Raw genomic sequence first — 14,659 nt, 5'->3', positions numbered from 1 at the left:
AACAATCAGATCACTCCTGACAACTTGAAAACTTAGCAGAAGAAAAAACAAAGTACAACAGGACTTCACAAATCACTAAGTCCACAGTGATAAAAATGTTTTACTTACTTATAGAGGAGGAAATAAAATTTTCCTAATTCTGAATCACAAGCTGTGTTCTAGCTGGATGCGCTGGTCAGATCCAGCAGACATAGAATACTCAGGAAAGAAAAATAATCAAATTGGAAACAGATTACAGAAACAAAGCTACAGATTACTGAAGTAAGAAGATGAAAGTCCACCAGTATCATTCAGCCTTAAGAATGCACAGATGAATGTAAAAAAGCCTGAACCCTGTATTATTTAACGTTACACTCCTAAACTCCAAAGACCTTTCATAAGATTCTTGCAGCTGAAATCAGAAATAAGGCTCCAGTTAATTTTAGCAGATGCCCATAGGTAGCCCATACAGTATAATTAGTCATCTGGAAACTGGAAAAAAAAAAGAGAAAAAATATTCTATTATAATTATTTTCATTTTTCTAGGACAAAAAAGCACAAGCAGATTAAACAAGCATATATCAAATACTATCAGCTACACTTTTTCACAGAGTTCAATAAAAAAATGTAACAGAATGCAGTTGAATGCCTAGAATATAGTACTCTGCACCATGCCGTGCAATAATTATGCACAATTAAAACCTACTGTGCAATTTTGTTACCATAAAGCTCACTGACTCACACCAATTGAAAAATCTAAAACAACTTGCTACAGAATCACTTTCCATGATTAAATGCCAATTCACAATTTCATCTCTGTGGCCAAAATACATTTCTCAATTTGGTCTGAACTTTTCACAGTTGTGGTATTTAAAGCTCAAGCTCTGAAAAAGTGAACAAGAATTAGCATTAAAATAGCTTAGAGAACACTTCCATGTTTCATTTCTAGGAAATGTGCTTCTCATTCCGCTCTTGGAGGCTCATAATAGGTACTGAATAATTAAGACCATCATGAAGATTTGTAAAAAATCTTAGAAATATAGGAAAGCTGTGTTCACACTGTAAAAGAATGAATAGTACACATTTATTTGTACGAAATCCACAGTGTTTAAGTGCGTGCTTATGTTTGTTATTTGATGCCTGACAATTCATTTAGCCCACAACATTTACTTGGAGTAACGATACTAAAGAGGCCAGCTGAATATGGTTCCTGTGCAGAATACATTACAAAGAGTAAGAAATTTAAGACTTCTAAGTCTTAATATAAAGTACTTCTAAGAGTAAGAAATTTACCCAGATTCCAAAACTTGCTAAAAGGCACTGTAATGGGAGCTGGAAAGGGAGAAATCCCATGAGGACATAACAGGTACTATAGCCTCTTTTAATAGATAGCGTCGTAGTTCTTAAGGTGATGTATAAAAAGAGATGTAATATATGCACTTATATTTATGGATGTCCAGCATTTCCCAAAATAGTGATCTTTTATCCCTGCCTTTGAAGAAGGTGTTTTCCCACTGGCTTCAGTAAGGTTATAATTTCATTCTTTGTATGTTTTCACAACTGGGGCTCAAGGGATTCTGAGCATCACTGCTCTTGCATGGATAAAAGCTCATAAAAGGTCAGTTACCAGTGATAACGAATGTTGTCAAATTTTACTACAAAAAATTATTAGGTCTAAATTTATCCAAATAAATATTGCCAATATTACCAATAACTGTGTTCTTATTATGAGTAGAAAGCAAAAGGAGAATGAACTAGAAAATCAGTGGAACAAACGATATGCCAAGATTAAAAATAGATTCTTGAAAAAATATAGTGGTAGTAGTTAGTTAATTTACCAATCCCTTTGGGTAGCTATAAAATATTTTTGTTAGCACCCATATAAAGATGAACTCAAAACAATTTGCTGCTTCTCCTGACTTGTCATCCTCAAGAGCTCCTGAGATAGTATGACACTATCCATATCTCATCGACCTGATATTTGAAGAAGTCCTGACCAGACATGGAAGTAAAGAAGAAATAATCAGAAATATTATCTCCATCAAGTTGAGCAACCCACATACCGCCAGGTAAATGAATTTTTAATTCCTGATATTGTCCTTTCCCTGATGTGTATCCGTTTCCTTCTGTAAACTACTCTTCTGTTATCCCTTTTCTTTAATGAGAATCTGGATTAGGCTGCTAAGCCTGTGTCTTTGGCAGCTGTGGGCCAGGAGAGAAGTTTTGAAAAGCAACAGTTTAAAGCAGCCTGGCTGTCATGCAAGCTTGCAGTCTCTGAGTGGCTAAGACTGTCTGCTCTCTCTGTAATTCTTCAGCTGTGAGGCTGCAAGCGAGAATTACCTCCAGACAAGAAATTTTTATTTTGCTGTTCTGTATGTCTGCTTTATTTAGTTTTCAAGAAAGGTAATTTTTGGAGCAACAGCAACTCTGACCATTTGCATTCACTTCCTTTTTTATGCAGAAGAGCAGTTTATAAAACTGCTAATACTATCTGAAAGACTATCATATGTGATGGACACGTACGTTCTTTGCAAAAAAAGACTACACAAAGATGTATGTTATTGCTAAATTATTATGCATTTAATACTTTTCGGGCCCTTTAGCTCCTCCCTTTATATCTTCAAAATTTTTACTAAAGTAAAATTTGCTGCATTTGGACAAAGAAGCCAAGGTCTCTTCCTCAGAAAATCATGATCCATGGATCATGGACTCCTTCCACTGGAGCCATTAGGTCTGTTTCACTTTCAGAGTCTACTTATTTAATGAAAAATTACAAAATGCTATCATGCTCAGTCACTTCAGGCCTGGCTTGCAAGACAACACAATGTCCTGCAAGAAAGGATGAGAAAGAGGTTTTGAATTTTAAAATTCAATACGCATTTGTACATTAAATTTCAAATCAGAGAACATAGCAGACAAAATACATTGTTTGCTGTTATAAAAAGGCGTGCTTTGGGACACTGAGCTCTACCCATGAGTAGGAGCAACTGTGCAGGATGGAGAGAGATCTGTCATCCATTTGCCCCTGCTCTTTGAACCTCAGGCTGGATTGCTAGCGAGGGAGTGGACAGGGCATACCTCGTCCAGGGAACACCTTTCCTTTTACATCCCTGTGCAGGAGCTTAACCCAGTGAGGTGCTATTGACTGAACCCAGATTCAGACTTGCGTGTTTAGCAACAGAGGCAATCTCTCTACCTGCAACTTTCAGCCTGAGCCTTAAAATCTCTCCAGCACAGGGCCAAGCTCAAGTCTGGTAGCAGCCCACTGCCCACCAAACATCCGACCGAGCCAAGCAAAGACGTGCTGCCATCACCACAGTAATAGATGCTGGGGGTGAATTCTCAGACTTCGCTAAGAAAGCACATACCTGCAAACTCCCCAGTGCAACGAAACCATGCCAAGCCAAAGGCACTGCAGGGTGTATGGGAGGAATATAGCTCCCAGTCTATGAAAGCACACGCATACTAAGTAAGCAAACTAGTAATTTCTGTAGTGTTTTTCTGAGCTTATTTACATGATCAGTTGATGAGCATATCAACTGTGTGGGATGGTATCCTGCTAAAGCCAGTGGTAAAATAAATTTAGTAGGCATTTATGTAGGCCACACTGTAATGTCCAGATGAAACAAAGACAATGTTAAAGCAAGTCTATAGAGACCACATAAGTAGATCAAAATGAAACAGCACCAATATGAGCTTATGTTAATAAGATTATGATTTCAAGGCCATATTTTGGCAGGTCCTTGAGAACCACTTCATGTCATTTCGGCAACAGGCAAAACACTTTGTCCACGAGGACCCATGGGTGTGCAGTCATGACTACAAGGCCACCAAAGGACAAGGTTATGGAAAGACACAGGGAAAGACGTTTCCTCATGGGGAAGGAATAAACTAACAGAGCCAGATACCTATTCAACGGCTTAGCCAGCCTCTTAACTCCAAACTGCACTGTAAACCCCCAAACCCACACAGATGGGTCCGTGACAGGAGCCCCTGCCGTTTACCTGGCCCTCCTGGCGTCAGGAAGCCGAGGCGCAGCCGCTGGGGCTTCCTCTCCACAGCCGTCGACACCAAAATCCTCCAGAAACGTACCTGACTCAAGACCACAACCCAGAAATCCTGCTGCACCAGGTGTGCATGTCCAGGTGCTGGCTGTGGGAGCTGCTCTGGGAGGAGAGGCGGGGGCTGCCCCGTGCCAGACACAGCCGGTTGCAGCCGGTTCCAGCTGGCTCTGGGACAGCCCCACCGCAGGGCACAGCTGAGCCTGTCAGCGACACCAGTGGCACCTCTGGAAAAATGTATTTAAGAAAGGGCAAAACACCACAGAGGCAGTGAGGAATGAGGAAAAAAGTGCGAGAAACAGCCCAGCGAGTGCCCAGGTCTGGAGAGGAGGAGGAGGTGGCGCTCCCAGTGCCCGAGCAACAAATTAAATTAATTTTCCCGAAATTGAGTCTCTTTTGCCCGTGAGGGTGATTAGTAAGTGATCTTCCTGTTTTTATCTTGACCCACAAGCTTTTTCCTCTTATTTTGTCCCCCGGTCCTTTTGAGGAGGGGGAGTGAGAGAGCGGCTGGGTGGGTGCCTGGTCCTCAGCCAAGGCCAACCCACCATACCTGCCTTGCGCTGCACGGAGGCACCTTTACAGCCTTTACATGTGGACAACTAATTTTCCCTTCATTCAGCAGAAATTAAAACAGTGGTTATGAACTCTCAGAAGCCTCTCCATCCACACAGGTCGCTGGCAATGAACTGCAGCTTCTCGCTCGTCTCCCTCTGACGTTTAAACCTGGGAGGCTGAGCACAGCTGTTAGGATTTTGCTCCCTCCTAAACCTTCTGGAGTGCCCCGTGCAGCACAGCTGGCTTGCCGGTGTGTGCACGCTGCCTGCCATCTTCAAGAACACCATAAAATAATCAGCCAGGATATGAAAATGGGACTAAGATACAAGGATACATTTATGTAAATTTAGCAAAACGGTCCTCTGAACTAAGTGCTTGAAGTGATTAGAAAAGATGACAGGGTCTAACAACTAAGGCTTTTCTTCTCATTTCTTGATGGAGACAACATTTGGTGGCACTACTTAGACTAGCATCACAATGATCAACAAGAGTACCATGCTGTTAGTACTCCTGCCTGGGTGAGCTCACTTCGTGATAAACGCTACGATACCAGCACAAACTCTGCAGGCTGGGAACCGTGAGGGCTGTATGGAATACCTATATAAATATACCCACTTGGGTCTGTCTTTGTCATAGTGTTTTTATTTAATTTCTATTATGCCATGTAGAATTGCAATTCTATGCATTTAAGCCCTTTAACATCAGTCAATACTACACGTGATTACTTCGTTATTGCACCTTACATATCTGGACCTGTTTCCTAAAGTGAATTTGAATGACACACTTCAGTATGATGATCCATTAATGCAACACATGCATCTTCTCTCTTTCTGACTGATCAGGTCTTGCTATCTGTAAGGCCAAGGAGGAATACTGAGCTGAACATCAGGTATTGTGTCAGCTATCAGGTTAGGCTTCCTGCATTTATCTTGTAATTGTCTGAATATTTTAATAATTGTGCATGATACAATATTCCTATTTAGATAAATCAACTCATACAGCGTATATTTGATAACATGATCTCTGGTTGATAACTAAACACCTGAAGGATGAATCAGCTTCCTAATTCTTGCAGCACAATTCACTACAAGGTGTCTTCACCTTTTTTTCTCTTGGGACAAATGATAATTGAACTGAGTGAATAAAGCTGGACTCTGAATACCAGACCAGCCTGCTAGCCTGGAAAATCCTATACTGCTGTTTGAGCAAGATGGACATTTACAGGCCATCAGCTAGAGCCAAGGGATTCAATTAGTTGTGTAACTTTCTCTCAAGGAACTGCAGGCAAAGAAATTTTGCCAGCCCTGGATTTAAAATAAAAGAACAGTAAAAGATCATCAATAGCCATGAATAAAACTAGCACGTTAATTAAGAGTAAATAATTATTCTAGTGTATGTGACTGATTCTTAAAAGGATGCTCTGCAGACAGAAAAATTAAAATAGTAGCAAGTACCTACTTACTTTCCAAAAGGATCAAGACTAGTGACATAAGAACCAGTCCCTACAGCAAAAACAACAACAATATTAATAAGGGTAAAGGGCATTCTGCCCTTCTGCTCTCCTGGCACGTTTTGTTAAGCCACATCCAGAAATTTATAACAAGCATATAGCCATGAAACTGCTAAAACCAAGAAGCTATGCACTTTAGTTACTGAATGATTAGCAATAATATCATTATGGTTAACATGAATATCATTCATGAATTATTTTTCGAAATAATATTAAAAGACACCACTCCAAGTACCGTGCAGAGAACTGAGGCAGGAATTCAGATAGAAATGTAAAGATAAAATTTAAAACTCTGTGTTACTTTTGGGGCGGTGGGCAGCAAAGAAGCCACACTAAATATAAGGAATTAATTCACGTGATCCACATTGCCTCATGCAATCAGCAAGAAGAAAGACAAATCTCTGTTGCTCCTACTCTTTCACTTTCACTGTAACAATGAGCCACAGGTATATCCCCCTCTTCCAGTCATATAAATTTTCATTTGCTACAAAAAAATCTACAGAAAAGTTACAAAATAAATTAACAGAAAATAAGTACTATAAGGGCCACATTTAGAGACAGTTACTTACCCACTGTAGGGTTTAACTGCAGATTATCCTTTAAAATCAGATTTTTTAATCGACGTAAATTAGCACAGCTTCATTCAAATAAATGGGGCCCTGCCTTTTTGTCCCAGTTGATGATCCAGCCTGTAACATTCTTGGAAGAAGTGGGATTTTGTTCACCTGAACAGAGACTCAGTGGGATGCCTCTGAGCTCAAAGTTGTAAGTCAGTGTTCACAGCAGAGTTTCACACACCTGCTGAGATGTTTCAGCTATCCTGAATTCTCCAAAAGTCTGCTTTGTCTGCAAAAGAAAGTTAAAAACCCTCCCAATACAGCAGCAAATTAAGAAGGGGGGGAGGGACACCCTGTTTTTAAAGCCCATAAAATGCAGAGAAATCTCAGCTCAGTAGGAAGGTGAGTATGTGGGCGAGGGGTAATTTTTGAGATATATCTTCAGAGAACTACAATTTACATGTAAGTAATTATCCCTTCTGTAAAAGACATACATTTCAGACTCCCAACTTTTGGAGGCTAGACTATCTCCAAGGAGTAAGTTTGTGCATACAAGGATGGGGAGAAGAAAAATGCAGTAGGATTGTGGGACTACCACATGATTAAAAAACAGACAAAAACTGCACCAGGGTACCACTATAATCAGTCCATTTACCAGTGGAGGAATTTCTCCTACCTAACCTGAGCTTGGTGATTTGCAGAGTGCAGCAAAAGCATTTTTAGAGGCAGATGAATAGGTTTAGAGGCAACGAGCTGGCTCAGAGGAAGCAAACATTCAGTCTCAATAGATTGTGGGTGGAGAGTGATGAAATAATATTGCTACCAGGATGCTTTCAAAATGTTTTTTGCTATATGCAGATTTTTCTAAGACAGAAAAATAAATATGCAGACATCTCTTAGGTGTTTTTATGCTGCAAGGTGCATCTGGGCTAAGGGACACTGAACATAAAAATGATTTCACTGCTTTGAAAAGAAACAGCTCATAGAATAATTAAAATCTGAAAATGTTGTGTCTAGACTGGGCCTGGTTTTGTCGTGTTCTCTGTGAGTTCGCTCCTGGCTATGAAAGCAGCCAAGTAGGTGGACTCATACTAGGATACATCTGTTGTTACAGGTTCTACAATGCAGCATTAAAGGTGTAGCTGTGCAGAAGGGGATGCTGAGGTGACTCTCCAGAATTAGACATATCTCTGAATGTAGATAAACCTAAAATCAAGATGCCATGTTCAGCGTGGTCCAACTAGTATTACAGTGTTTGGCTAACTCCAGAACTTGAAGATCAGGCTCTGCTTTACTGCGCTTTGACGAGGACTGCTGCTCAGCATACCATTGAGTGCCTTGACTTCATCTAAACATTGCAACATGACCCGTTAGGTTCCTGTGAATTTGATTTAAATGTTATGTCCTCTCCATATATTGGTATCTCCAGGGATCACCTCATCAAACTCAAGTTAATCTACAGAGACGTCCTGCGTGAAGGAGCTTTCAGACTTGGGCTACATCTGATCCATCTCTTCCAGCTTTGGGAGTTGCTGGTAACTACCTTAAGAGGCAGAATTAGAGATGGGCAGATAGAGAGGACTTGCACGGCCTTCACTTTGCCTCTACAATGCACCTTTTTGGGAGCCTAGGTCAGTTCCCCAAGTACTGTGAATCCCAGCCATAGTTTCTACCTTTTCTACATTTCTATTACTGTGGCTCTGCTACACTGATCCCTTTGATACAGGCACAGCTTCTGCAGTAGCAGCAATCGAGATAAACTGACATTTGTTACATTGAAGAAATAAGTCTTTCAGCTGTTTGGAGCAATCCCTACTCTCTTTTTAAACAGCTAAAAGACTTCCTTTAAAAATCTAACAAATAGTAGTTAATCTTCATTGGTGTCTCTCTAGCGGCATCTGTATTAAAGGTCCTGGCCCAGCACTGGCAATAGCACTGATCTATTACTATTGGCATCTCCAGTGAGGACTGATTAAAGATTTTTGGGAAGTGGATTGACTGCCCAAGTAGCACAGGTCGGGCAGGGCAGGAGGAATTGGGGAGATTTAAGGGAATACGAGAGAAAAGTTGGCAATGTTGCTGCGGGGCTTAGGCTGAAAGCTGCAGTTATTACTTCCGTAAGAACTGAAGCATTCTTAAAGAAGTATGAACTACAGCTTTCTGCCCAAGCCCTGCAGCAACCTTGCCAACAATTTGATTCATGTTTTTACCTCATAAAAAAATAAAATTATAATCACTATCTTAATTTTAGGAAGGGGAAAACCCAAACCACTGAAAGGTGAAGGGGCTTTTCAAAGTATAATCTGTAATGATAAGGAAGGGGAAAAGGTAGTATTGTGTCCACTCTCAACATTCAAAGTATCATATAAAAGATCCAGTCCTTGGTACCATCAAATTCAGAAGGAACACTATGGAGTTGACTGTAAGACTGTAGAGTTTCTTTAGAGTCCATTTTGTGTTGAGTTTACACACAGCAACCTTTATCTCGAAACTATTATCCTCTACTGAAAACAAAACTAAGCAAAAAAGTACAAGGTTCTCTAAATGTAGAATAGCAAGCTCCCAAATATTGTTATGCAAAACAAGAAGCTTTGTTAAGAGCTTTCTTGAAGATACCCTTCAAGGCCAATGTACACTTTCAGATTTAAACAGTCTGGTATGTGAGGAGAAATATGCAAACCCAGTGTTCTCAACTCCTCTGTACTTGTGCCTCTTCATTATACTGCTAGGATGCCTCTGTTGCCAATTTTGCAAACAATTTAGCATTGAACAGTCTTTTTTTAAACCTGTGAGAGAAAGGGAAAAAAAAAAAAGGGGAGAAAAATGAAGAATTTATAAAGGGAGATATAAATGTGGCAGTTTTAGAAATCATCTGCAAAGGGAAGAGGTAGTTTGGCAGGTATAATGGCAGACCAGAGCCAGAAAGCAGACAAACATCATTAAAAGCATTAACCAGGTGTTTTGAGGAATTACTTAGGCAAAGACCCAATGCGACATTAGTATTATTTCATGACAGAATCTATGTGTCACCAAACCTTTATATGAGGTAGACCACTAAAAGCAAATTAGTGTTTTTTAAAATAATAAGACACTTCTACCATTTAAGTTTTTTGGGTGTTTTGAAACTTTTAATCCATGAAAATTTTACACTTGTTCATCCAGTAGTCACAGAACAGTTGAGATTCTCAAAAAATTGTTCTGTCTTGAAGCCTAATCAACAGCTCCACCTCTTACCCTACCCTCAAGTACAAAAGGAACAGACAAGGATAGAAATAATTTCAACTCAGGCTGACTCCTTTTGCAAGAGCTCAGGTATGCTGAGAAATCCCATTATGCATCTCCTCCTAGTCCTGAAGGGCTGTTCTTTACCTTACCGTGGCTCTGCATCAGCTCCTGGTAGATCATCACTTTTGTTCTTTTTCTTCTCTAGGTTAGGCTGGTGCTGATTGCTCCTTTGCATCTCAGCACGGACACTGGCTTAGTCCATAACTATTTCCTTGAGAAAATACTTTGGCAAGGCTCTTTGTTACCCTATTCTAGAAACACATTATTCAGGAGCTTCTCTTTCTAGACTTGGAATTCACTGTGGTCAACACACTCCTGTATGAAGAGTAATGAATCCAACTTCATTTTTAAGCACTTCTTGCATACAAGAATGAGCCACTTCCATTAAACAGCACGAGCTACTTAAGTCAAGACATATTTCCATTCATGGGTGGCTAATCACATGCAAAAGAGTGACAGATGGAGATACATCAGCTTTTACCTAACAGTGAAGAGGGGAGGTAGAAGTCAGTGTCAGCACTTTTGTCAGAATGTGTTTTTAACAATAGTTAAATTCACTTCCATAATATTTTTAAGTATTTATACTATGAACTAATTATGTGCTCTCAATTGGTGAAGAGAGTCTTCTGTACATTCCTTTGTAAGTAAGGAAATACATAAAAAGTCAAGGGGGACTTGGGGAAAGGTATGCGTAAGATCAAACTCCATTCATCAGTGGTCCTTGCATCAGACTTCCTCCTCATCTCCCATTCCTCTCAGATCACCACACGTTCCATGCTCAGAAACCTGTCTTGGGTCTTGGGGCATTGCTCGCCTGTTCACCTGCAACACCACAGCCACAAAAGCCATCTGCTTATAACTTGAATTTAAAAAAAAATTTTTTTTTTCCTTCCAACAGGATTAAAAAAAAAAAATAGATCTACTGGCACATGAGCTTCTTTCTACATGGGAACACTGTTACAGACAGACAGAATGCTCCTTTATGTTTATGAAGCTTCCTTTGCATTGTGTAAATGCACACTTGCAGTGTAATCATGAGGAGTTCATCATCTTTAACAGCATGATCCTAGTAGTTAAATCAAAGAAGCCTAGTAAATGACACAACACTGGAAGGTTCCCACAAAGAAGAGCCTATTTAGATAATTAAAGAATCTCTATGGTATGAACATCTTCATGTCACAGCAAATTGTAACACAGTAGATAACACCACCAAAAAAAGTCCTGAAAGTTTGCAAACCCACAAACTAGAACTGGGTTTTCTTTCAGATAAGCTTGCAGTAGGGGTTGGGAGCAGAGGAGGGAAAATGAGGGGAAGAAAGGAAGAAGAGTTCACATTGAGGTAATAAACCATCGTTTCTTTGGAAACCTTAAGCTTTGTCAAGTTTTTTAAAATCAATATAAATGGGATATTCTTCAGTTGCAGATATAAATAAAAACCAAGAAGAATGTCTCCCACATACATACAATTGATAGAAAAGTTTGAAAATAGGGTTTAAACCGTCTTTCTCAGAAGCTTTAAACCTCACCTACTAGCAAGTGACATTGAGCTTCTGGCCAGAGGCAGTTTCATGTATGAAACATGTCTCCTAAAACTGAAGAATACACAGAGTAGAATAAGAGAATACGTCAACAAATTACGTCCTAGAGATTGAAAGCAACCTAGCTAGCCTGCACTAGCTTATCCCATTGTATACAGAGAAGTACTAGGTGCCAAGATATCACACAGTTTAGATCTTACTAGCCTAATGGAATAAAAATACATTGATTCACCTTTTGGATAAGAAAAAACCCCCAAACAACCAAAACGCAAACAAGCAGAAAAAAACCCCACAAACAAAAAAAAACCAACCGAACTACAAAACAACTTCTGATCTCAATCATTTACCCAGTAGCTCCCCCGCTCTCAGGGCTAGTGAATGATGGCAAACCATTGTCAACTCCCAGCATTCCTTATGGGCGTCCACACATCTTTATCAAAACTTCCACTGAAAAGCCTACTTAATATGGTTTTGTGACCACTTGCCCTGGCCATTTATGCAGCCAGTTGCCCACTCAGCACAACTCATGAAGTACTGATACAGCCTAAGAAAGTGATACATTTTAGGTTATGTTTTAAGGAGAGAACCCGCCAAAAGTGGAAAATTATTCCCCATTTTACATATCTCTGTGACTTAAAATGGAGGGATCACACAATGACTGGGATTCTAGCCATCAGTTAGGACACTAGAAAAAAAGAACAGGCATGTTATTGCCAAGTTGCCTTTGCAAGTATACATAATTTTTTTACACCAACTTGCTTCAGATTCTTAATTTGAGTTGCAGAATTCCTGTTCCCCGTAAGTGATGAGATGAACTCCATGTTAATTAGTTAAAAAACATCCCATCACAACTGTAAGTACTGAAGTGCACTACAGCCTTGACTAAGAAATTTTGCTACATTAAATGTCTCTCAAAGTTCTTTGCCAAGTAAGATAAAACAAAGAACTTCCCATATTGCAAAAAAAAAAAAAAACAGGCACATATGATACTTGTCCATTTGGTGTCAAGAATAAATTGTTGTACAAGTGACAATTTCAGTGGGTTTTTATAAACCCTTTTTAGAGTACAAATGTTTTCCAAAGCAGTTAAGCAAGCAAGTTTCTGACCACAATTTATTAGTCTACTGTAAAAAAAAAAAGAAGTCACAGGCCTATTATTCTTCAATTTTAGCAGTTCTTCCTGGTCCTGCAACATTCACAAGACAGTGCAGTCACTCTAAGAGCAGCTTCCATGAAATAACTGTTTTGATTACATCGTCCTTGCTCATTACAAATTTTCATTTTAGAGATTAGGACATAGCAGTGGCAGGGAAATCCATGGCTCTTCCCAGTGGATTTGTGAAGATGAAGATGGCTGAGACAGGAATCCTCCTTGCATTACACTGTCCCCAGTCCTTAGCTAAATTACCATTTATTTCACATGCACTCTTGCTTCTCCACATTGTGATTTATACTTGGCATGATACCTTTATGCCTATGCTTACAATTTTTCTAAGAAACTCTGGTCTAAAACTTATGATTCATCTATTTGGTACCTGCATTGTCAGTAACATCATATTGCATTTGTGCATATTTTAGGTATGGCACAGCAAGTATCCCCTTGTTTTAGTGTAAAAATCTGCTTCTTGCTACAGCTGTGCAGCAACATTGATTATATCAGTAAACAGAATTCAGAAAATCCAGAAAACTCAGAAAAGCCTATAGTAGGAAAATACGTTTTCTAATTTTTCTATTAAGTATTTAGGTAAATGCCTATCATCCTAAATTTTTAATTATGATAAAGAGATTTTTAATTATTAAAGACACTGAAAGTTCAGCTGTATGAAGTAAAGTCAGCATCAAGTCCTGGTTAATTCCAAGAATCAAGGATGATAAACAGGTAAGTTAATTGTCTTTTTACCGCTTACACAATTTCTTATACTGGAGTTCTGGAATGCAATAGATAGATGGATACTACAGTAGCTCCCCCTGCTGATGAAAGAGTCATCTTGTATATTTTATAATTCACATATTAGCAAATAAAAATCGCCTGCAGCCATGAAAATGGATTAAAAATTGGTATTTTACTACTTAAATTACCAGACCAATCTGAGACCAAATTATAACCTTTTGGTATCCTAGCTGACTTCAGATAAAACGAGACATCCCGAGACTCACTTTTAAGGGTGGAAAAGGGGAATTAAGTGGGTAAATTCAAGACTTTTTTAACCACTATGCTATTCTCCCAAGGCAGGCCACCCTTAGTGACCATTCATTTTTTCTTAACTGATGGTATAAAATATATTAAGCATTAACCCCAACCAAATACTAATTCCTGTTAAGAAAATAAGATTTATAATCTTTATTGTTTACTTACATATAATAAATATAATACAGAACAAAACATCACACCCATTGATTGTATTACACAGGCTGTTCATTAGAATACATTACATTTTCTTTTCATTAGCACTTTTATAGGGTTTTGGTATTGGATATTAAAAATTTCATTTTATAAACCTATCAACAGAAGAACAATCTTCCAATTTGCACCTTTACGTATGCTTCAAATATTTATATATACTGATTTTGTTAAAAATATATAAGCACTGTTTAATATTTGCAATATAGGCCTTTAATTTCCATTCATTAGATCTCTATTAATATAGAGAATTTCATAATAATTAATAGCTTAAATCTGATTTTAATTAAAAATACTTTGTCTATATTTCTCATTTAACTGACACCTTCCCCCCACCCCCGAAAAATGAAGTGACAGGGCAAATACACTCCAGGCAAAAGCAAATGTTCACTTTTAAAAAACAAAGCATACGAGTTCTGGTCCTTGTTTCACCTGCATAGTTCTGGAATAATGGAGACACCAATTTGGTAAAAAGAGGGAGGGAAGAAACCAGAAGCCAGAGTTTCTAAAGAGACATGCATCTTCATTTCAGATTTATTCCTGCCATACTGCTGTTTTCTTGGCTTAAAATCTCTTCACCACGCCATGATTGTATGTTTTTCTCTGCATGAATATACTTATCATTAAATGGAAATTAGATTAAAATACTACGTTTCTTTTTTATCAAAAATAGAGCAAGGTTTAACACACTCTGAAATCAGGTATTTAAGTGCAAATGCAATACACATCAGCAATTCAGGTTCTGGTTTCACTAAAGAAAATGGTTAAAACAT

This window comes from Fulmarus glacialis, unplaced genomic scaffold (genome assembly GCF_000690835.1).
Source record: "Fulmarus glacialis isolate BGI_N327 unplaced genomic scaffold, ASM69083v1 scaffold38934, whole genome shotgun sequence".
Lineage (NCBI taxonomy): Eukaryota > Metazoa > Chordata > Aves > Procellariiformes > Procellariidae > Fulmarus > Fulmarus glacialis.
This window is presented reverse-complemented; position numbering follows the sequence as displayed.